The 23980-nt window shown below is 37.7% G+C and overlaps 14 non-coding genes across 14 annotated transcripts; all 14 read left to right on the forward strand.

Moving 5' to 3' along the window:
• The first annotated feature begins 945 nt into the window (after positions 1 to 945).
• TRNAF-AAA (transfer RNA phenylalanine (anticodon AAA)) lies at positions 946 to 1027 on the forward strand. Its single transcript has one exon. It is a non-coding gene; the product is annotated as a tRNA-Phe (tRNA).
• A 1642-nt stretch (positions 1028 to 2669) lies between these two features.
• TRNAF-AAA (transfer RNA phenylalanine (anticodon AAA)) lies at positions 2670 to 2751 on the forward strand. The gene has a single exon. It is a non-coding gene; the product is annotated as a tRNA-Phe (tRNA).
• Positions 2752 to 4392: 1641 nt separating this feature from the next.
• TRNAF-AAA (transfer RNA phenylalanine (anticodon AAA)) lies at positions 4393 to 4474 on the forward strand. Its single transcript has one exon. It is a non-coding gene; the product is annotated as a tRNA-Phe (tRNA).
• Positions 4475 to 6099: 1625 nt separating this feature from the next.
• Positions 6100 to 6181, forward strand: TRNAF-AAA (transfer RNA phenylalanine (anticodon AAA)). The gene has a single exon. It is a non-coding gene; the product is annotated as a tRNA-Phe (tRNA).
• Positions 6182 to 7823: 1642 nt separating this feature from the next.
• Positions 7824 to 7905, forward strand: TRNAF-AAA (transfer RNA phenylalanine (anticodon AAA)). The gene has a single exon. It is a non-coding gene; the product is annotated as a tRNA-Phe (tRNA).
• A 1565-nt stretch (positions 7906 to 9470) lies between these two features.
• Positions 9471 to 9552, forward strand: TRNAS-AGA (transfer RNA serine (anticodon AGA)). Its single transcript has one exon. It is a non-coding gene; the product is annotated as a tRNA-Ser (tRNA).
• Positions 9553 to 11117: 1565 nt separating this feature from the next.
• On the forward strand, positions 11118 to 11199 carry TRNAS-AGA (transfer RNA serine (anticodon AGA)). Its single transcript has one exon. It is a non-coding gene; the product is annotated as a tRNA-Ser (tRNA).
• A 1631-nt stretch (positions 11200 to 12830) lies between these two features.
• On the forward strand, positions 12831 to 12912 carry TRNAS-AGA (transfer RNA serine (anticodon AGA)). Its single transcript has one exon. It is a non-coding gene; the product is annotated as a tRNA-Ser (tRNA).
• Positions 12913 to 14554: 1642 nt separating this feature from the next.
• TRNAS-UGA (transfer RNA serine (anticodon UGA)) lies at positions 14555 to 14636 on the forward strand. The gene has a single exon. It is a non-coding gene; the product is annotated as a tRNA-Ser (tRNA).
• A 1567-nt stretch (positions 14637 to 16203) lies between these two features.
• Positions 16204 to 16285, forward strand: TRNAS-AGA (transfer RNA serine (anticodon AGA)). Its single transcript has one exon. It is a non-coding gene; the product is annotated as a tRNA-Ser (tRNA).
• A 1642-nt stretch (positions 16286 to 17927) lies between these two features.
• TRNAS-UGA (transfer RNA serine (anticodon UGA)) lies at positions 17928 to 18009 on the forward strand. Its single transcript has one exon. It is a non-coding gene; the product is annotated as a tRNA-Ser (tRNA).
• Positions 18010 to 18664: 655 nt separating this feature from the next.
• TRNAQ-UUG (transfer RNA glutamine (anticodon UUG)) lies at positions 18665 to 18736 on the forward strand. The gene has a single exon. It is a non-coding gene; the product is annotated as a tRNA-Gln (tRNA).
• Positions 18737 to 21364: 2628 nt separating this feature from the next.
• Positions 21365 to 21446, forward strand: TRNAS-AGA (transfer RNA serine (anticodon AGA)). The gene has a single exon. It is a non-coding gene; the product is annotated as a tRNA-Ser (tRNA).
• Positions 21447 to 23806: 2360 nt separating this feature from the next.
• Positions 23807 to 23878, forward strand: TRNAQ-UUG (transfer RNA glutamine (anticodon UUG)). The gene has a single exon. It is a non-coding gene; the product is annotated as a tRNA-Gln (tRNA).
• The last annotated feature ends 102 nt before the right edge of the window (positions 23879 to 23980 follow it).

The raw sequence follows: 23980 nt of genomic DNA on the forward strand, positions 1-23980 counted from the left end.
CTGGACTTTGAATCATGTTATCTGACTTCCAATCTCAGTGGAACCTGGGCACACATTTCAATTTTTCCATCTGCACTCAGATCGACGATGCCCAATGTTTATGATGAAACAAGCAATTTAAAATACACATAATAAAAGACAAAAAAAGAGTTCAAGGATTCATGGAATACCATGGTCAAAGCTGTCAATCAAGTAGGATTAGCAAAAATTAAAATTGTCTATGTCATACCAAGCAATCTCATACTCTGTGACTTGAGTCAATATTCACATAACACTCTTTCCAAGTGGGTGAATCTGACAAGGATTTGAAGCCAAAATGGCTTCAGGAAGTGTTTTTGATTTTTCTCTAAGCCATCTTTTCTTGTGTTTTCCAGAATTTCCTAAAGTGCCTTATAAACATTTTTGGTGGTGTTTTTCTAAAAATTCTTTTCGGCGTCTTTTGAATGTGTTTTGTGGCTTTTTTTGTAGCACACAAAAGTCAATCAGGACCCTTTATAGGGTCTTTTGAACCTTACCATTGACTTGTATTATAGGTATGGAGCTGTTCAAAGTGAAAAACAGCTGAAGATTGATATGGTAATTTCAGTTAACCGCTGGACATTTTTGGAAACTTGAGATGGTTAATAGACGCTCCAAAGCCTGATCAAATGAACATCAAGTCTTTTTTACTTGGAAATGATTATGTTCAGTCTTCTCAGCATTTTTGGATTATTTTTAAGGATGTTTTTGGAGCTGACTGACTCCAAATCCACATTATGAAGAGGGAAAAGCTTTAAACTGTGAATGGTTCCCATTGATGATGACTTTAAATCAGATTTTTGCATTTTACTGAGACCTTGTATTTTCTTTTCATTTTCTGAGATGTCTTCCAGAGGGTTGATCACTGAGCTTGATCATGGTGCTATTAGAAAACATGTGTGAAACTCATAACAGCTTGACGTCCGAGTAGTCGTGGACGAGTTGTTAAGGCGATGGACTAAAAATCCATTGGGGTCTCCCCGCGCAGGTTCAAATCCTGCCGACTACGTCTATGTTTCAATAACTTTTTGACCTTTTATCTTTGTTGTTCAATTTGCATGTTTACTAGTCTATTCCCCATGACAGTGATCTGTGATGGAGCGAGTTTCTAGGACCAAACTGACTTTATCTTTGACTGTTCTTTAGATAATCTATTCTGGAGCAACATTACATGTGCGACTTGCCGCTAATCAAAAGAAGCACCGTGGGTGCCATCAGGTAAGAGGTTTTTCTCTTGATCTTGTCCAGCAGCCACAGACCGCTGTCCTGGCTAATGGACTGGGACATGCACTTTGATTTGCACAAACCTTAAATTATCTCTCAAATGAAGCCTTTTACCATGCAATGCTAATCTTTATCAACTACTGGATGAACAGTTTTCTAACAGTATAAGTTTTGCAATTTATTTTTTTCACAATTTTTCCAAGTAACAGATACAGCAATCTTTTTACTAGCCACTTTTCATCAACATTTCAAACTGTCCTAGCTGTGATATCGTGGAAATGTTGGTAAATTTGTGGAATGAAAGGTTATAAGATATCAATTTACCATTGTGTATGATTGCAGATTTGCACTGCAGCTTTGGAGCCTGTTTTCGCCATCGCTCACGATTTCATATGCTTTATTCAGCACAACAAGCCGCAGCCATGATTGTGTAATGGTTGGTTCCATGGTGTAATGGTTAGCACGCTGGACTTTGAATCATGTTATCTGACTTCCGATCTCAGTGGAACCTGGGCACACATTTCAATTTTTCCATCTGCACTCAGATCGACGATGCCCAATGTTTATGATGAAACAAGCAATTTAAAATACACATAATAAAAGACAAAAAAAGGAGTTCAAGGATTCATGGAATACCATGGTCAAAGCTGTCAATCAAGTAGGATTAGCAAAAATTAAAATTGTCTATGTCACTCATTGTCTATGTCATACCAAGCAATCTCATACTCTGTGACTTGAGTCAATATTCACATAACACTCTTTCCAAGTGGGTGAATCTGACAAGGATTTGAAGCCAAAATGGCTTCAGGAAGTGTTTTTGATTTTTCTCTAAGCCATCTTTTCTTGTGTTTTCCAGAATTTCCTAAAGTGCCTTATAAACATTTTTGGTGGTGTTTTTCTAAAAATTCTTTTCGGCGTCTTTTGAATGTGTTTTGTGGCTTTTTTTGTAGCACACAAAAGTCAATCAGGACCCTTTATAGGGTCTTTCGAACCTTACCGTTGACTTGTATTATAGGTATGGAGCTGTTCAAAGTGAAAAACAGCTGAAGATTGATATGGTAATTTCAGTTAACCGCTGGACATTTTTGGAAACTTGAGATGGTTAATAGACGCTCCAAAGCCTGATCAAATGAACATCAAGTCTTTTTTACTTGGAAATGATTATGTTCAGTCTTCTCAGCATTTTTGGATTATTTTTAAGGATGTTTTTGGAGCTGACTGACTCCAAATCCACATTATGAAGAGGGAAAAGCTTTAAACTGTGAATGGTTCCCATTGATGATGACTTTAAATCAGATTTTTGCATTTTACTGAGACCTTGTATTTTCTTTTCATTTTCTGAGATGTCTTCCAGAGGGTTGATCACTGAGCTTGATCATGGTGCTATTAGAAAACATGTGTGAAACTCATAACAGCTTGACGTCCGAGTAGTCGTGGACGAGTTGTTAAGGCGATGGACTAAAAATCCATTGGGGTCTCCCCGCGCAGGTTCAAATCCTGCCGATTACGTCTATGTTTCAAAAACTTTTTGACCTTTTATCTTTGTTGTTCAATTTGCATGTTTACTAGTCTATTCCCCATGACAGTGATCTGTGATGGAGCGAGTTTCTAGTACCAAACTTACTTTATCTTTGACTGTTCTTTAGATAATCTATTCTGGAGCAACATTACATGTGCGACTTGCCGCTAATCAAAAGAAGCACCGTGGGTGCCATCAGGTAAGAGGTTTTTCTCTTGATCTTGTCCAGCAGCCACAGACCGCTGTCCTGGCTAATGGATTGGGACATGCACTTTGATTTGCACAAACCTTAAATTATCTCTCAGATGAAGCCTTTTACCATGCAATGCTAATCTTTATCAACTACTGGATGAACAGTTTTCTAACAGTATAAGTTTTGCAATTTATTTTTTTCACACTTTTTCCAAGTAACAGATACAGCAATCTTTTTACTAGCCACTTTTCATCAACATTTCAAACTGTCCTAGCTGTGATATCGTGGAAATGTTGGTAAATTTGTGGAATGAAAGGTTATAAGATATCAATTTACCATTGTGTATGATTGCAGATTTGCACTGCAGCTTTGGAGCCTGTTTTCGCCATCGTTCACGATTTCATATGCTTTATTCAGTACAACAAGCCGCAGTGATGACTGTGTCATGGTTGGTTCCATGGTGTAATGGTTAGCACTCTGGACTTTGAATCCTGTGAGCTGAGTTCAAATCTCAGTGGGACATGGGCACACATTTCGATTTTTCCATCTGCACTCAGATCGACGATCCCCAATGTTTATGATGAAACAAGCAATTTAAAATCCACATAATAAAAAACAAAAAAAGAGTTCAAGGATTCATGGAATACCATGGTCAAAGCTGTTAATCAAGTAGGATTAGCAAAAATTAAAATTGTCTATGTCACTCATTGTCTATGTCATACCAAGCAATCTCATACTCTGTGACTTGAGTCAATATTCACATAACACTCTTTCCAAGTGGGTGAATCTGACAAGGATTTGAAGCCAAAATGGCTTCAGGAAGTGTTTTTGATTTTTCTCTAAGCCATCTTTTCTTGTGTTTTCCAGAATTTCCTAAAGTGCCTTATAAACATTTTTGGTGGTGTTTTTCTAAAAATTCTTTTCGGCGTCTTTTGAATGTGTTTTGTGGCATTTTTTGTAGCACACAAAAGTCAATCAGGACCCTTTATAGGGTCTTTCGAACCTTACCGTTGACTTGTATTATAGGTATGGAGCTGTTCAAAGTGAAAAACAGCTGAAGATTGATATGGTAATTTCAGTTAACCGTTGGACATTTTAGGAAACTTGAGATGGTTAATAGACGCTCCAAAGCCTGATCAAATGAACATCAAGTCTTTTTTACTTGGAAATGATTATGTTCAGTCTTCTCAGCATTTTTGGATTATTTTTAAAGATGTTTTTGGAGCTGACTGACTCCAAATCCACATTATGAAGAGGGAAAAGCTTTAAACTGTGAATGGTTCCCATTGATGATGACTTTAAATCAGATTTTTGCATTTTACTGAGACCTTGTATTTTCTTTTCATTTTCTGAGATGTCTTCCAGAGGGTTGATCACTGAGCTTGATCATGGTGCTATTAGAAAACATGTGTGAAACTCATAACAGCTTGACGTCCGAGTAGTCGTGGACGAGTTGTTAAGGCGATGGACTAAAAATCCATTGGGGTCTCCCCGCGCAGGTTCAAATCCTGCCGACTACGTCTATGTTTCAATAACTTTTTGACCTTTTATCTTTGTTGTTCAATTTGCATGTTTACTAGTCTATTCCCCATGACAGTGATCTGTGATGGAGCGAGTTTCTAGGACCAAACTGACTTTATCTTTGACTGTTCTTTAGATAATCTATTCTGGAGCAACATTACATGTGCGACTTGCCGCTAATCAAAAGAAGCACCGTGGGTGCCATCAGGTAAGAGGTTTTTCTCTTGATCTTGTCCAGCAGCCACAGACCGCTGTCCTGGCTAATGGACTGGGACATGCACTTTGATTTGCACAAACCTTAAATTATCTCTCAGATGAAGCCTTTTACCATGCAATGCTAATCTTTATCAACTACTGGATGAACAGTTTTCTAACAGTATAAGTTTTGCAATTTATTTTTTTCACAATTTTTCCAAGTAACAGATACAGCAATCTTTTTACTAGCCACTTTTCATCAACATTTCAAACTGTCCTAGCTGTGATATCGTGGAAATGTTGGTAAATTTGTGGAATAAAAGGTTATAAGATATCAATTTACCATTGTGTATGATTGCAGATTTGCACTGCAGCTTTGGAGCCTGTTTTCGCCATCGCTCACGATTTCATATGCTTTATTCAGCACAACAAGCCGCAGCCATGACTGTGTAATGGTTGGTTCCATGGTGTAATGGTTAGCATGCTGGACTTTGAATCATGTTATCTGACTTCCAATCTCAGTGGAACCTGGGCACACATTTCAATTTTTCCATCTGCACTCAGATCGACGATGCCCAATGTTTATGATGAAACAAGCAATTTAAAATACACATAATAAAAGACAAAAAAAGAGTTCAAGGATTCATGGAATACCATGGTCAAAGCTGTCAATCAAGTAGGATTAGCAAAAATTAAAATTGTCTATGTCATACCAAGCAATCTCATACTCTGTGACTTGAGTCAATATTCACATAACACTCTTTCCAAGTGGGTGAATCTGACAAGGATTTGAAGCCAAAATGGCTTCAGGAAGTGTTTTTGATTTTTCTCTAAGCCATCTTTTCTTGTGTTTTCCAGAATTTCCTAAAGTGCCTTATAAACATTTTTGGTGGTGTTTTTCTAAAAATTCTTTTCGGCGTCTTTTGAATGTGTTTTGTGGCTTTTTTTGTAGCACACAAAAGTCAATCAGGACCCTTTATAGGGTCTTTTGAACCTTACCATTGACTTGTATTATAGGTATGGAGCTGTTCAAAGTGAAAAACAGCTGAAGATTGATATGGTAATTTCAGTTAACCGCTGGACATTTTTGGAAACTTGAGATGGTTAATAGACGCTCCAAAGCCTGATCAAATGAACATCAAGTCTTTTTTACTTGGAAATGATTATGTTCAGTCTTCTCAGCATTTTTGGATTATTTTTAAGGATGTTTTTGGAGCTGACTGACTCCAAATCCACATTATGAAGAGGGAAAAGCTTTAAACTGTGAATGGTTCCCATTGATGATGACTTTAAATCAGATTTTTGCATTTTACTGAGACCTTGTATTTTCTTTTCATTTTCTGAGATGTCTTCCAGAGGGTTGATCACTGAGCTTGATCATGGTGCTATTAGAAAACATGTGTGAAACTCATAACAGCTTGACGTCCGAGTAGTCGTGGACGAGTTGTTAAGGCGATGGACTAAAAATCCATTGGGGTCTCCCCGCGCAGGTTCAAATCCTGCCGACTACGTCTATGTTTCAATAACTTTTTGACCTTTTATCTTTGTTGTTCAATTTGCATGTTTACTAGTCTATTCCCCATGACAGTGATCTGTGATGGAGCGAGTTTCTAGGACCAAACTGACTTTATCTTTGACTGTTCTTTAGATAATCTATTCTGGAGCAACATTACATGTGCGACTTGCCGCTAATCAAAAGAAGCACCGTGGGTGCCATCAGGTAAGAGGTTTTTCTCTTGATCTTGTCCAGCAGCCACAGACCGCTGTCCTGGCTAATGGACTGGGACATGCACTTTGATTTGCACAAACCTTAAATTATCTCTCAAATGAAGCCTTTTACCATGCAATGCTAATCTTTATCAACTACTGGATGAACAGTTTTCTAACAGTATAAGTTTTGCAATTTATTTTTTTCACAATTTTTCCAAGTAACAGATACAGCAATCTTTTTACTAGCCACTTTTCATCAACATTTCAAACTGTCCTAGCTGTGATATCGTGGAAATGTTGGTAAATTTGTGGAATGAAAGGTTATAAGATATCAATTTACCATTGTGTATGATTGCAGATTTGCACTGCAGCTTTGGAGCCTGTTTTCGCCATCGCTCACGATTTCATATGCTTTATTCAGCACAACAAGCCGCAGCCATGATTGTGTAATGGTTGGTTCCATGGTGTAATGGTTAGCACGCTGGACTTTGAATCATGTTATCTGACTTCCGATCTCAGTGGAACCTGGGCACACATTTCAATTTTTCCATCTGCACTCAGATCGACGATGCCCAATGTTTATGATGAAACAAGCAATTTAAAATACACATAATAAAAGACAAAAAAAGGAGTTCAAGGATTCATGGAATACCATGGTCAAAGCTGTCAATCAAGTAGGATTAGCAAAAATTAAAATTGTCTATGTCACTCATTGTCTATGTCATACCAAGCAATCTCATACTCTGTGACTTGAGTCAATATTCACATAACACTCTTTCCAAGTGGGTGAATCTGACAAGGATTTGAAGCCAAAATGGCTTCAGGAAGTGTTTTTGATTTTTCTCTAAGCCATCTTTTCTTGTGTTTTCCAGAATTTCCTAAAGTGCCTTATAAACATTTTTGGTGGTGTTTTTCTAAAAATTCTTTTCGGCGTCTTTTGAATGTGTTTTGTGGCTTTTTTTGTAGCACACAAAAGTCAATCAGGACCCTTTATAGGGTCTTTCGAACCTTACCGTTGACTTGTATTATAGGTATGGAGCTGTTCAAAGTGAAAAACAGCTGAAGATTGATATGGTAATTTCAGTTAACCGCTGGACATTTTTGGAAACTTGAGATGGTTAATAGACGCTCCAAAGCCTGATCAAATGAACATCAAGTCTTTTTTACTTGGAAATGATTATGTTCAGTCTTCTCAGCATTTTTGGATTATTTTTAAGGATGTTTTTGGAGCTGACTGACTCCAAATCCACATTATGAAGAGGGAAAAGCTTTAAACTGTGAATGGTTCCCATTGATGATGACTTTAAATCAGATTTTTGCATTTTACTGAGACCTTGTATTTTCTTTTCATTTTCTGAGATGTCTTCCAGAGGGTTGATCACTGAGCTTGATCATGGTGCTATTAGAAAACATGTGTGAAACTCATAACAGCTTGACGTCCGAGTAGTCGTGGACGAGTTGTTAAGGCGATGGACTAAAAATCCATTGGGGTCTCCCCGCGCAGGTTCAAATCCTGCCGTCTACGTCTATGTTTCAATAACTTTTTGACCTTTTATCTTTGTTGTTCAATTTGCATGTTTACTAGTCTATTCCCCATGACAGTGATCTGTGATGGAGCGAGTTTCTAGGACCAAACTGACTTTATCTTTGACTGTTCTTTAGATAATCTATTCTGGAGCAACATTACATGTGCGACTTGCCGCTAATCAAAAGAAGCACCGTGGGTGCCATCAGGTAAGAGGTTTTTCTCTTGATCTTGTCCAGCAGCCACAGACCGCTGTCCTGGCTAATGGACTGGGACATGCACTTTGATTTCCACAAACCTTAAATTATCTCTCAGATGAAGCCTTTTACCATGCAATGCTAATCTTTATCAACTACTGGATGAACAGTTTTCTAACAGTATAAGTTTTGCAATTTATTTTTTTCACAATTTTTCCAAGTAACAGATACAGCAATCTTTTTACTAGCCACTTTTCATCAACATTTCAAACTGTCCTAGCTGTGATATCGTGGAAATGTTGGTAAATTTGTGGAATAAAAGGTTATAAGATATCAATTTACCATTGTGTATGATTGCAGATTTGCACTGCAGCTTTGGAGCCTGTTTTCGCCATCGTTCACGATTTCATATGCTTTATTCAGCACAACAAGCCGCAGCCATGACTATGTCATTGTTGGTTTCATGGTGTAATGGTTAGCACTCTCGACTTTGAATCCAGAGTGCATTTCGGTTTTTCCATCTGCACTCAGATCGACGATGCCAAATGTTTATGATGAAACAAGCAATTTAAAATCCACATAATAAAAGACAAAAAAGAGTTCAAGGATTCATGGTCAAAGCTGTCAATATCACTCATTGTCTATGTCATACCTAGCAATCTCATACTCTGTGACTTGAGTCAATATTCACATAACACTCTTTCCAAGTGGGTGAATCTGACAAGGATTTGAAGCCAAAATGGCTTCAGGAAGTGTTTTTGATTTTTCTCTAAGCCATCTTTTCTTGTGTTTTCCAGAATTTCCTAAAGTGCCTTATAAACATTTTTGGTGGTGTTTTTCTAAAAATTCTTTTCGGCGTCTTTTGAATGTGTTTTGTGGCTTTTTTTGTAGCACACAAAAGTCAATCAGGATCCTTTATAGGGTCTTTCGAACCTTACCGTTGACTTGTATTATAGGTATGGAGCTGTTCAAAGTGAAAAACAGCTGAAGATTGATATGGTAATTTCAGTTAACCGCTGGACATTTTTGGAAACTTGAGATGGTTAATAGACGCTCCAAAACCTGATCAAATGAACATCAAGTCTTTTTTACTTGGAAATGATTATGTTCAGTCTTCTCAGCATTTTTGGATTATTTTTAAGGATGTTTTTGGAGCTGACTGACTCCAAATCCACATTATGAAGAGGGAAAAGCTTTAAACTGTGAATGGTTCCCATTGATGATGACTTTAAATCAGATTTTTGCATTTTACTGAGACCTTGTATTTTCTTTTCATTTTCTGAGATGTCTTCCAGAGGGTTGATCACTGAGCTTGATCATGGTGCTATTAGAAAACATGTGTGAAACTCATAACAGCTTGACGTCCGAGTAGTCGTGGCCGAGTGGTTAAGGCGATGGACTAGAAATCCATTGGGGTCTCCCCGCGCAGGTTCAAATACTGCCGACTATGTCTATGTTTCAATAACTTTTTGACCTTTTATCTTTGTTGTTCAATTTGCATGTTTACTAGTCTATTCCCCATGACAGTGATCTGTGATGGAGCGAGTTTCTAGGACCAAACTGACTTTATCTTTGACTGTTCTTTAGATAATCTATTCTGGAGCAACATTACATGTGCGACTTGCCGCTAATCAAAAGAAGCACCGTGGGTGCCATCAGGTAAGAGGTTTTTCTCTTGATCTTGTCCAGCAGCCACAGACCGCTGTCCTTGCTAATGGACTGGGACATGCACTTTGATTTGCACAAACCTTAAATTATCTCTCAGATGAAGCCTTTTACCATGCAATGCTAATCTTTATCAACTACTGGATGAACAGTTTTCTAACAGTATAAGTTTTGCAATTTATTTTTTTCACACATTTTCCAAGTAACAGATACAGCAATCTTTTTACTAGCCACTTTTCATCAACATTTCAAACTGTCCTAGCTGTGATATCGTGGAAATGTTGGTAAATTTGTGGAATGAAAGGTTATAAGATATCAATTTACCATTGTGTATGATTGCAGATTTGCACTGCAGCTTTGGAGCCTGTTTTCGCCATCGTTCACGATTTCATATGCTTTATTCAGCACAACAAGCCGCAGCCATAACTATGTCATGGTTGGTTTCATGGTGTAATGGTTAGCACTCTCGACTTTGAATCCAGAGTGCATTTCGATTTTTCCATCTGCACTCAGATCGACGATGCCAAATGTTTATGATGAAACAAGCAATTTAAAATCCACATAATAAAAGACAAAAAAGAGCTCAAGGATTCATGGTCAAAGCTGTCAATATCACTCATTGTCTATGTCATACCAAGCAATCTCATACTCTGTGACTTGAGTCAATATTCACATAACACTCTTTCCAAGTGGGTGAATCTGACAAGGATTTGAAGCCAAAATGGCTTCAGGAAGTGTTTTTGATTTTTCTCTAAGCCATCTTTTCTTGTGTTTTCCAGAATTTCCTAAAGTGCCTTATAAACATTTTTGGTGGTGTTTTTCTAAAAATTCTTTTCGGCGTCTTTTGAATGTGTTTTGTGGCTTTTTTTGTAGCACACAAAAGTCAATCAGGATCCTTTATAGGGTCTTTCGAACCTTACCGTTGACTTGTATTATAGGTATGGAGCTGTTCAAAGTGAAAAACAGCTGAAGATTGATATGGTAATTTCAGTTAACCGCTGGACATTTTTAGAAACTTGAGATGGTTAATAGACGCTCCAAAACCTGATCAAATGAACATCAAGTCTTTTTTACTTGGAAATGATTATGTTCAGTCTTCTCAGCATTTTTGGATTATTTTTAAGGATGTTTTTGGAGCTGACTGACTCCAAATCCACATTATGAAGAGGGAAAAGCTTTAAACTGTGAATGGTTCCCATTGATGATGACTTTAAATCAGATTTTTGCATTTTACTGAGACCTTGTATTTTCTTTTCATTTTCTGAGATGTCTTCCAGAGGGTTGATCACTGAGCTTGATCATGGTGCTATTAGAAAACATGTGTGAAACTCATAACAGCTTGACGTCCGAGTAGTCGTGGCCGAGTGGTTAAGGCGATGGACTAGAAATCCATTGGGGTCTCCCCGCGCAGGTTCAAATACTGCCGACTACGTCTATGTTTCAATAACTTTTTGACCTTTTATCTTTGTTGTTCAATTTGCATGTTTACTAGTCTATTCCCCATGACAGTGATCTGTGATGGAGCGAGTTTCTAGGACCAAACTGACTTTATCTTTGACTGTTCTTTAGATAATCTATTCTGGAGCAATATTACATGTGCGACTTGTCGCTAATCAAAAGAAGCACCGTGGGTGCCATCAGGTAAGAGGTTTTTCTCTTGATCTTGTCCAGCAGCCACAGACCGCTGTCCTGGCTAATGGACTGGGACATGCACTTTGATTTTCACAAACCTTAAATTATCTCTCAGATGAAGCCTTTTACCATGCAATGCTAATCTTTATCAACTACTGGATGAACAGTTTTCTAACAGTATAAGTTTTGCAATTTATTTTTTTCACACTTTTTCCAAGTAACAGATACAGCAATCTTTTTACTAGCCACTTTTCATCAACATTTCAAACTGTCCTAGCTGTGATATCGTGGAAATGTTGGTAAATTTGTGGAATGAAAGGTTATAAGATATCAATTTACCATTGTGTATGATTGCAGATTTGCACTGCAGCTTTGGAGCCTGTTTTCGCCATCGTTCACGATTTCATATGCTTTATTCAGCACAACAAGCCGCAGCCATGACTGTGTAATGGTTGGTTCCATGGTGTAATGGTTAGCACTCTGGACTTTGAATCCTGTGATCTGATTTCAAATCTCAGTGGAACCTGGGCACACATTTCGATTTTTCCATCTGCACTCAGATCGACGATGCCCAATGTTTATGATGAAACAAGCAATTTAAAATCCACATAATAAAAGACAAAAAAAGAGTTCAAGGATTCATGGTCAAAGCTGTCAATCAAGGAGGATTAGCAAAAATTAAAATTGTCTATATCACTCATTGTCTATGTCATACCAAGCAATCTCATACTCTGTGACTTGAGTCAATATTCACATAACACTCTTTCCAAGTGGGTGAATCTGACAAGGATTTGAAGTCAAAATGGCTTCAGGAAGTGTTTTTGATTTTTCTCTAAGCCATCTTTTCTTGTGTTTTCCAGAATTTCCTAAAGTGCATTATAAACATTTTTAGTGGTGTTTTTCTAAAAATTCTTTTCAGCGTCTTTTGAATGTGTTTTGTGGCTTTTTTTGTAGCACACAAAAGTCAATCAGGACCCTTTATAGGGTCTTTCGAACCTTACCGTTGACTTGTATTATAGGTATGGAGCTGTACAAAGTGAAAAACAGCTGAAGATTGATATGGTAATTTGAGTTAACCGCTGGACATTTTTGGAAACTTGAGATGGTTAATAGACACTCCAAAGCCTGATCAAATGAACATCAAGTCTTTTTTACTTGGAAATGATTATGTTCAGTCTTCTCAGCATTTTTGGATTATTTTTAAGGATGTTTTTGGAGCTGACTGACTCCAAATCCACATTATGAAGAGGGAAAAGCTTTAAACTGTGAATGGTTCCCATTGATGATGACTTTAAATCAGATTTTTGCATTTTACTGAGACCTTGTATTTTCTTTTCATTTTCTGAGATGTCTTCCAGAGGGGTGATCACTGAGCTTGATCATGGTGCTATTAGAACACATGTGTGAAACTCATAACAGCTTGACGTCCGAGTAGTCGTGGCCGAGTGGTTAAGGCGATGGACTAGAAATCCATTGGGGTCTCCCCGCGCTGGTTCAAATCCTGCCGACTACATCTATGTTTCAATAACTTTTTGACCTTTTATCTTTGTTGTTCAATTTGCATGTTTACTAGTCTATTCCCCATGACAGTGATCTGTGATGGAGCGAGTTTCTAGGACCAAACTGACTTTATCTTTGACTGTTCTTTAGATAATCTATTCTGGAGCAACATTACATGTGCGACTTGCTGCTAATCAAAAGAAGCACCGTGGGTGCCATCAGGTAAGAGGTTTTTCTCTCGATCTTGTCCAGCAGCCACAGACCGCTGTCCTGGCTAATGGACTGGGACATGCACTTTGATTTGCACAAACCTTAAATTATCTCTCAGATGAAGCCTTTTACCATGCAATGCTAATCTTTATCGACTACTGGATGAACAGTTTTCTAACAGTATAAGTTTTGCAATTTATTTTTTTCACACTTTTTCCAAGTAACAGATACAGCAATCTTTTTACTAGCCACTTTTCATCAACATTTCAAACTGCGCTAGCTGTGATATCGTGGAAATGTTGGTAAATTTGTGGAATGAAAGGTTATAAGATATCAATTTACCATTGTGTATGATTGCAGATTTGCACTGCAGCTTTGGAGCCTGTTTTCACCATCGTTCACAATTTCATATGCTTTATTCAGCAAAACAAGCCGCAGCCATGGTTGCGTCATGGTTGGTTCCATGGTGTAATGGTTAGCACTCTGGATTTTGGATCCAGTGATCTGAGTTGAAATCGCAGTAGAACCTGAGCACACATTTTGATTTTTCCATCTGCACTCAGATCGACGATGCCCAATGTTTATGATGAAACAAGCAATTTAAAATACACATAATAAAAGACAAAAAAAGAGTTCAAGGATTCATGGAATACCATGGTCAAAGCTGTCAATCAAGTATAATTAGCAAAAATTAAAATTGTCTGTCACTCATTTTCTATGTCATATGAAGCAATCTCATACTCTGTGACTTGAGTCAATATTCACATAACACTGTTTCCAAGTGGGTGAATCTGACAAAGATTTGAAGCCAAAATGGCTTCAGGAAGTGTTTTTGATTTTTCTCTAAGCCATCTTTTCTTGTGTTTTCCAGAATTTCCTAAAGTGCCTAATAAACATTTTTGGTGGTGTTTTTCTAAAAATTCTTTTCGGCGTCTTTTGAATGTGTTTTGTGGCTTTTTTTGTAGCACACAAAAGTCAATCAGGACCCTTTATAGGGTCTTTCGAACCTTACCCTTGACTTGTATTATAGGTATGGAGCTGTTCAAAGTGAAAAACATCTGAAGATTGATATGGTAATTTCAGTTAACCGCTGGACATTTTTGGAAGCTTGAGATGGTTAATAGACGCTCCAAAGCCTGATCAAATGAACATCAAGTCTTTTTTACTTGGAAATGATTATGTTCAGTCTTCTCAGCATTTTCGGATTATTTTTAAGGATGTTTTTGGAGCTGACTGACTCCAAATCCACATTATGAAGAGGGAAAAGCTTTAAACAGTGAATGGTTCCCATTGATGATGATGACTTTAAATCAGATTTTTGCATTTTACTAAGACCTTGTATTTTCTTTTCTTTTTCTGAGATGTCTTCCAGAGGGTTGATCACTGAGCTTGATCATGGTGCTATTAGAAAACGTGTGTGAAACTCATTACAGATTGACGTCTGAGTAGTCGTGGCCGAGTGGTTAAGGCGATGAGCTTGAAATCCATTTGTGTCTCAACGCGCAGGTGCAAATCCTGCCGACTACGTCTATGTTTAAAATAACTTTTTGACCTTTTATCTTTGTTGTTCAATTTGCATGTTTACTAGTCTATTCCCCATGACAGTGATCTGTGATGGAGCGAGTTTCTAGGACCAAACTGACTTTATATTTGACTGTTCTTTAGATAATCTATTCTGGAGCAACATTACATGTGCGACTTGCCGCTAAATAAAAAAAGCATGGTGGGTGCCATCAGGTAAGAGGTTTTTCTCTTGATCTTGTCCAGCAGCCACAGACCGCTGTCCTGGCTAATGGACTGGGACATGCACTTTGCTTTGCACAAACCTTAAATTATCTCTCAGATGAAGCCTTTTACCATGCAATGCTAATCTTTATCGACTACTGGATGAACAGTTTTCTAACAGTATAAGTTTTGCAATTTATTTTTTTCACACTTTTTCCAAGTAACAGATACAGCAATCTTTTTACTAGCCACTTTTCATCAACATTTCAAACTGTCCTAGCTGTGATATCGTGGAAATGTTGGTAAATTTGTGGAATGAAAGGTTATAAGATATCAATTTACCATTGTGTATGATTGCAGATTTGCACTGCAGCTTTGGAGCCTGTTTTCGCCATCGTTCACGATTTCATATGCTTTATTCAGCATAACAAGCCGCAGCCATGACTGTGTCATGGTTGGTTTCATGGTGTAATGGTTAGCACTCTCGACTTTGAATCCAGAGTGCATTTCGATTTTTCCATCTGCACTCAGATCGACGATGCCAAATGTTTATGATGAAACAAGCAATTTAAAATCCACATAATAAAAGACAAAAAAAGAGTTCAAGGATTCATGGTCAAAGCTGTCAATATCACTCATTGTCTATGTCATACCAAGCAATCTCATACTCTGTGACTTGAGTCAATATTCACATAACACTCTTTCCAAGTGGGTGAATCTGACAAGGATTTGAAGCCAAAATGGCTTCAGGAAGTGTTTTTGATTTTTCTCTAAGCCATCTTTTCTTGTGTTTTCCAGAATTTCCTAAAGTGCCTTATAAACATTTTTGGTGGTGTTTTTCTAAAAATTCTTTTCGGCGTCTTTTGAATGTGTTTTGTGGCTTTTTTTGTAGCACACAAAAGTCAATCAGGATCCTTTATAGGGTCTTTCGAACCTTACCGTTGACTTGTATTATAGGTATGGAGCTGTTCAAAGTGAAAAACAGCTGAAGATTGATATGGTAATTTCAGTTAACCGCTGGACATTTTTAGAAACTTGAGATGGTTAATAGACGCTCCAAAACCTGATCAAATGAACATCAAGTCTTTTTTACTTGGAAATGATTATGTTCAGTCTTCTCAGCATTTTTGGATTATTTTTAAGGATGTTTTTGGAGCTGACTGACTCCAAATCCACATTATGAAGAGGGAAAAGCTTTAAACTGTGAATGGTTCCCATTGATGATGACTTTAAATCAGATTTTTGCATTTTACTGAGACCTTGTATTTTCTTTTCATTTTCTGAGATGTCTTCCAGAGGGGTGATCGCTGAGCTTGATCATGGTGCTATTAGAAAACATGTGTGAAACTCATAACAGCTTGACGTCCGAGTAGTCGTGGCCGAGTGGTTAAGGCGATGGACTAGAAATCCATTGGGGTCTCCCCGCGCTGGTTCAAATCCTGCCGACTACATCTATGTTTCAATAACTTTTTGACCTTTTATCTTTGTTGTTCAATTTGCATGTTTACTAGTCTATTCCCCATGACAGTGATCTGTGATGGAGCGAGTTTCTAGGACCAAACTGACTTTATCTTTGACTGTTCTTTAGATAATCTATTCTGGAGCAACATTACATGTGCGACTTGCTGCTAATCAAAAGAAGCACCGTGGGTGCCATCAGGTAAGAGGTTTTTCTCTCGATCTTGTCCAGCAGCCACAGACCGCTGTCCTGGCTAATGGACTGGGACATGCACTTTGATTTGCACAAACCTTAAATTATCTCTCAGATGAAGCCTTTTACCATGCAATGCTAATCTTTATCGACTACTGGATGAACAGTTTTCTAACAGTATAAGTTTTGCAATTTATTTTTTTCACACTTTTTCCAAGTAACAGATACAGCAATCTTTTTACTAGCCACTTTTCATCAACATTTCAAACTGCGCTAGCTGTGATATCGTGGAAATGTTGGTAAATTTGTGGAATGAAAGGTTATAAGATATCAATTTACCATTGTGTATGATTGCAGATTTGCACTGCAGCTTTGGAGCCTGTTTTCACCATCGTTCACAATTTCATATGCTTTATTCAGCAAAACAAGCCGCAGCCATGGTTGCGTCATGGTTGGTTCCATGGTGTAATGGTTAGCACTCTGGATTTTGGATCCAGTCATCTGAGTTGAAATCTCAGTAGAACCTGAGCACACATTTTGATTTTTCCATCTGCACTCAGATCGACGATGCCCAATGTTTATGATGAAACAAGCAATTTAAAATACACATAATAAAAGACAAAAAAAGAGTTCAAGGATTCATGGAATACCATGGTCAAAGCTGTCAATCAAGTATAATTAGCAAAAATTAAAATTGTCTGTCACTCATTTTCTATGTCATATGAAGCAATCTCATACTCTGTGACTTGAGTCAATATTCACATAACACTGTTTCCAAGTGGGTGAATCTGACAAAGATTTGAAGCCAAAATGGCTTCAGGAAGTGTTTTTGATTTTTCTCTAAGCCATCTTTTCTTGTGTTTTCCAGAATTTCCTAAAGTGCCTAATAAACATTTTTGGTGGTGTTTTTCTAAAAATTCTTTTCGGCGTCTTTTGAATGTGTTTTGTGGCTTTTTTTGTAGCACACAAAAGTCAATCAGGACCCTTTATAGGGTCTTTCGAACCTTACCCTTGACTTGTATTATAGGTATGGAGCTGTTCAAAGTGAAAAACATCTGAAGATTGATATGGTAATTTCAGTTAACCGCTGGACATTTTTGGAAGCTTGAGATGGTTAATAGACGCTCCAAAGCCTGATCAAATGAACATCAAGTCTTTTTTACTTGGAAATGATTATGTTCAGTCTTCTCAGCTTTTTCGGATTATTTTTAAGGATGTTTTTGGAGCTGACTGACTCCAAATCCACATTATGAAGAGGGAAAAGCTTTAAACAGTGAATGGTTCCCATTGATGATGATGACTTTAAATCAGATTTTTGCATTTTACTAAGACCTTGTATTTTCTTTTCTTTTTCTGAGATGTCTTCCAGAGGGTTGATCACTGAGCTTGATCATGGTGCTATTAGAAAACGTGTGTGAAACTCATTACAGCTTGACGTCTGAGTAGTCGTGGCCGAGTGGTTAAGGCGATGAGCTTGAAATCCATTGGTGTCTCCACGCGCAGGTGCAAATCCTGCCGACTACGTCTATGTTTAAAATAACTTTTTGACCTTTTATCTTTGTTGTTCAATTTGCATGTTTACTAGTCTATTCCCCATGACAGTGATCTGTGATGGAGCGAGTTTCTAGGACCAAACTGACTTTATCTTTGACTGTTCTTTAGATAATCTATTCTGGAGCAACATTACATGTGCGACTTGCCGCTAATCAAAAGAAGCACCGTGGGTGCCATCAGGTAAGAGGTTTTTCTCTTGATCTTGTCCAGCAGCCACAGACCGCTGTCCTGGCTAATGGACTGGGACATGCACTTTGATTTGCACAAACCTTAAATTATCTCTCAGATGAAGCCTTTTACCATGCAATGCTAATCTTTATCAACTACTGGATGAACAGTTTTCTAACAGTATAAGTTTTGCAATTTATTTTTTTCACACTTTTTCCAAGTAACAGATACAGCAATCTTTTTACTAGCCACTTTTCATCAACATTTCAAACTGTCCTAGCTGTGATATCATGGAAATGTTGGTAAATTTGTGGAATGAAAGGTTATAAGATATCAATTTACCATTGTGTATGATTGCAGATTTGCACTGCAGCTTTGGAGCCTGTTTTCGCCATCGTTCACGATTTCATATGCTTTATTCAGCACAACAAGCCGCAGCCATGACTGTGTAATGGTTGGTTCCATGGTGTAATGGTTAGCACTCTGGACTTTGAATCCTGTGATCTGAGTTCAAATCTCAGTGGAACCTGGGCACACATTTCGATTTTTCCATCTGCACTCAGATCGACGATGCCCAATGTTTATGATGAAACAAGCAATTTAAAATCCACATAATAAAAGACAAAAAAAGAGTTCAAGGATTCATGGTCAAAGCTGTCAATCAAGGAGGATTAGCCAAAATTAAAATTGTCTATATCACTCATTGTCTATGTCATACCAAGCAATCTCATACTCTGTGACTTGAGTCAATATTCACATAACACTCTTTCCAAGTGGGTGAATCTGACAAGGATTTGAAGTCAAAATGGCTTCAGGAAGTGTTTTTGATTTTTCTCTAAGCCATCTTTTCTTGTGTTTTCCAGAATTTCCTAAAGTGCCTTATAAACATTTTTGGTGGTGTTTTTCTAAAAATTCTTTTCGGCGTCTTTTGAATGTGTTTTGTGGCTTTTTTTGTAGCACACAAAAGTCAATCAGGACCCTTTATAGGGTCTTTCGAACCTTACCGTTGACTTGTATTATAGGTATGGAGCTGTTCAAAGTGAAAAACAGCTGAAGATTGATATGGTAATTTCAGTTAACCGCTGGACGTTTTTGGAAACTTGAGATGGTTAATAGACACTCCAAAGCCTGATCAAATGAACATCAAGTCTTTTTTACTTGGAAATGATTATGTTCAGTCTTCTCAGCATTTTTGGATTATTTTTAAGGATGTTTTTGGAGCTGACTGACTCCAAATCCACATTATGAAGAGGGAAAAGCTTTAAACTGTGAATGGTTCCCATTGATGATGACTTTAAATCAGATTTTTGCATTTTACTGAGACCTTGTATTTTCTTTTCATTTTCTGAGATGTCTTCCAGAGGGGTGATCACTGAGCTTGATCATGGTGCTATTAGAAAACATGTGTGAAACTCATAACAGCTTGACGTCCGAGTAGTCGTGGCCGAGTGGTTAAGGCGATGGACTAGAAATCCATTGGGGTCTCCCTGTGCAGGTTCAAAACCTGCTGACCATGTCTATGTTTCAATAACTTTTTGACCTTTTATCTTTGTTGTTCAATTTGCATGTTTACTAGTCTATTCCCCATGACAGTGATCTGTGATGGAGCGAGTTTCTAGGACCAAACTGACTTTATCTTTGACTGTTCTTTAGATAATCTATTCTGGAGCAACATTACATGTGCGACTTGCCGCTAATCAAAAGAAGCACCGTGGGTGCCATCAGGTAAGAGGTTTTTCTCTTGATCTTGTCCAGCAGCCACAGACCGCTGTCCTGGCTAATGGACTGGGACATGCACTTTGATTTACACAAACCTTAAATTATCTCTCAGATGAAGCCTTTTACCATGCAATACTAATCTTTATCAAATACTGGATGAACAGTTTTCTAACAGTATAAGTTTTGCAATTTATTTTTTTCACACTTTTTCCAAGTAACAGATACAGCAATCTTTTTACTAGCCACTTTTCATCAACATTTCAAACTGTCGTTGCTGTGATATCGTGGAAATGTTGGTAAATTTGTGGAATGAAAGGTTATAAGATATCAATTTACCATTGTGTATGATTGCAGATTTGCACTGCAGCTTTGGAGAATGTTTTCGCCATCGTTCACGATTTCATATGCTTTATTCAGCACAACAAGCCGCAGCCATGACTGTGTAATGGTTGGTTCCATGGTGTAATGGTTAGCACGCTGGACTTTGAATCATGTTATCTGACTTCAAATCTCAGTGGAACCTGGGCACACATTTCAATTTTTCCATCTGCACTCAGATCGACGATGCCCAATGTTTATGATGAAACAAGCAATTTAAAATCCACATAATAAAAGACAAAAAAAGAGTTCAAGGATTCATGGAATACCATGGTCAAAGGTGTCAATCAAGTAGGATTAGCAAAAATTAAAATTGTCTATGTCACTCATTGTCTATGTCATACCAAGCAATCTCATACTCTGTGACTTGAGTCAATATTCACATAACACTCTTTCCAAGTGGGTGAATCTGACAAGGATTTGAAGCCAAAATGGCTTCAGGAAGTGTTTTTGATTTTTCTCTAAGCCATCTTTTCTTGTGTTTTCCAGAATTTCCTAAAGTGCCTTATAAACATTTTTGGTGGTGTTTTTCTAAAAATTCTTTTCGGCGTCTTTTGAATGTGTTTTGTGGCATTTTTTGTAGCACACAAAAGTCAATCAGGACCCTTTATAGGGTCTTTCGAACCTTACCGTTGACTTGTATTATAGGTATGGAGCTGTTCAAAGTGAAAAACAGCTGAAGATTGATATGGTAATTTCAGTTAACCGCTGGACATTTTTGGAAACTTGAGATGGTTAATAGACGCTCCAAAGCCTGATCAAATGAACATCAAGTCTTTTTTACTTGGAAATGATTATGTTCAGTCTTCTCAGCATTTTTGGATTATTTTTAAGGATGTTTTTGGAGCTGACTGACTCCAAATCCACATTATGAAGAGGGAAAAGCTTTAAACTGTGAATGGTTCCCATTGATGATGACTTTAAATCAGATTTTTGCATTTTACTGAGACCTTGTATTTTCTTTTCATTTTCTGAGATGTCTTCCAGAGGGTTGATCACTGAGCTTGATCATGGTGCTATTAGAAAACATGTGTGAAACTCATAACAGCTTGACGTCCGAGTAGTCGTGGCCGAGTGGTTAAGGCTATGGACTAGAAATCCATTGGGGTCTCCCCGCGCAGGTTCAAATCCTGCCGACTACGTCTATGTTTCAATAATTTTTTGACCTTTTATCTTTGTTGTTCAATTTGCATGTTTACTAGTCTATTCCCCATGACAGTGATCTGTGATGGAGCGAGTTTCTAGGACCAAACTGACTTTATCTTTGACTGTTCTTTAGATAATCTATTCTGGAGCAACATTACATGTGCGACTTGCCGCTAATCAAAAGAAGCACCGTGGGTGCCATCAGGTAAGAGGTTTTTCTCTTGATCTTGTCCAGCAGCCACAGACCGCTGTCCTGGCTAATGGACTGGGACATGCACTTTGATTTGCACAAACCTTAAATTATCTCTCAGATGAAGCCTTTTACCATGCAGTGCTAATCTTTATCAACTACTGGATGAACAGTTTTCTAACAGTATAAGTTTTGCAATTTATTTTTTTTACAATTTTTCCAAGTAACATATACAGCAATCTTTTTACTAGCCACTTTTCATCAACATTTCAAACTGTCCTAGCTGTGATATCGTGGAAATGTTGGTAAATTTGTGGAATAAAAGGTTATAAGATATCAATTTACCATTGTGTATGATTGCAGATTTGCACTGCAGCTTTGGAGCCTGTTTTCGCCATCGTTCACGATTTCATATGCTTTATTCAGCACAACAAGCCGCAGCCATGACTGTGTAATGGTTGGTTCCATGGTGTAATGGTTAGCACTTTGGACTTTGAATCCTGTTATCTGAATTCAAATCTCAGTGGAACCTGGGCACATATTTCAATTTTTCCATCTGCACTCAGATCGACGATGCCCAATGTTTATTATGAAACAAGCAATTTAAAATACACATAATAAAAGACAAAAAAAGAGTTCAAGGATTCATGGAATACCATGGTCAAAGCTGTCAATCAAGTAGGATTAGCAAAAATTAAAATTGTCTATGTCACTCATTGTCTATGTCATACCAAGCAATCTCATACTCTGTGACTTGAGTCAATATTCACATAACACTCTTTCCAAGTGGGTGAATCTGACAAGGATTTGAAGCCAAAATGGCTTCAGGAAGTGTTTTTGATTTTTCTCTAAGCCATCTTTTCTTGTGTTTTCCAGAATTTCCTAAAGTGCCTTATAAACATTTTTGGTGGTGTTTTTCTAAAAATTCTTTTCGGCGTCTTTTGAATGTGTTTTGTGGCTTTTTTTGTAGCACACAAAAGTCAATCAGGACCCTTTATAGTGTCTTTCGAACCTTACCGTTGACTTGTATTATAGGTATGGAGCTGTTCAAAGTGAAAAACAGCTGAAGATTGATATGGTAATTTCAGTTAACCGCTGGACATTTTTGGAAACTTGAGATGGTTAATAGACGCTCCAAAGCCTGATCAAATGAACATCATGTTTTTTTTACTTGGAAATGATTATGTTCAGTCTTCTCAGCATTTTTGGATTATTTTTAAGGATGTTTTTGGAGCTGACTGACTCCAAATCCACATTATGAAGAGGGAAAAGCTTTAAACTGTGAATGGTTCCCATTGATGATGACTTTAAATCAGATTTTTGCATTTTACTGAGACCTTGTATTTTCTTTTCATTTTCTGAGATGTCTTCGAGAGGGTTGATCACTGAGCTTGATCATGGTGCTATTAGAAAACATGTGTGAAACTCATAACAGCTTGACGTCCGAGTAGTCGTGGCTGAGTGGAAATCCATTGGGGTCTCCCCGCGCAGGTTCAAATCCTGCCGACTACGTCTATGTTTCAAAAACTTTTTGACCTTTTATCTTTGTTGTTCAATTTGCATGTTTACTAGTCTATTCCCCATGACAGTGATCTGTGATGGAGCGAGTTTCTAGGACCAAACTGACTTTATCTTTGACTGTTCTTTAGATAATCTATTCTGGAGCAACATTACATGTGCGACTTGCCGCTAATCAAAAGAAGCACCGTGGGTGCCATCAGGTAAGAGGTTTTTCTCTCGATCTTGTCCAGCAGCCACAGACCGCTGTCCTGGCTAATGGACTGGGACATGCACTTTGATTTGCACAAACCTTAAATTATCTCTCAGATGAAGCCTTTTACCATGCAATGCTAATCTTTATCGACTACTGGATGAACAGTTTTCTAACAGTATAAGTTTTGCAATTTATTTTTTTCACACTTTTTCCAAGTAACAGATACAGCAATCTTTTTACTAGCCACTTTTCATCAACATTTCAAACTGCGCTAGCTGTGATATCGTGGAAATGTTGGTAAATTTGTGGAATGAAAGGTTATAAGATATCAATTTACCATTGTGTATGATTGCAGATTTGCACTGCAGCTTTGGAGCCTGTTTTCGCCATCGTTCACGATTTCATATGCTTTATTCAGCAAAACAAGCCGCAGCCATGATTGAGTAATGGTTGGTTCCATGGTGTAATGGTTAGCACTCTGGACTTTGAATCCATTGATCTGAGTTCAAATCTCAGTAGAACCTGGGCACACATTTCGATTTTTCCATCTGCACTCAGATCGACGATGCCCAATGTTTATGATGAAACAAGCAATTTAAAATCCACATAATAAAAGACAAAAAAAG

This window comes from Dendrobates tinctorius, unplaced genomic scaffold, assembly GCF_039654945.1.
Source record: "Dendrobates tinctorius isolate UK_male_01 unplaced genomic scaffold, ASM3965494v1 ptg000048l, whole genome shotgun sequence".
Classification (NCBI taxonomy): domain Eukaryota; kingdom Metazoa; phylum Chordata; class Amphibia; order Anura; family Dendrobatidae; genus Dendrobates; species Dendrobates tinctorius.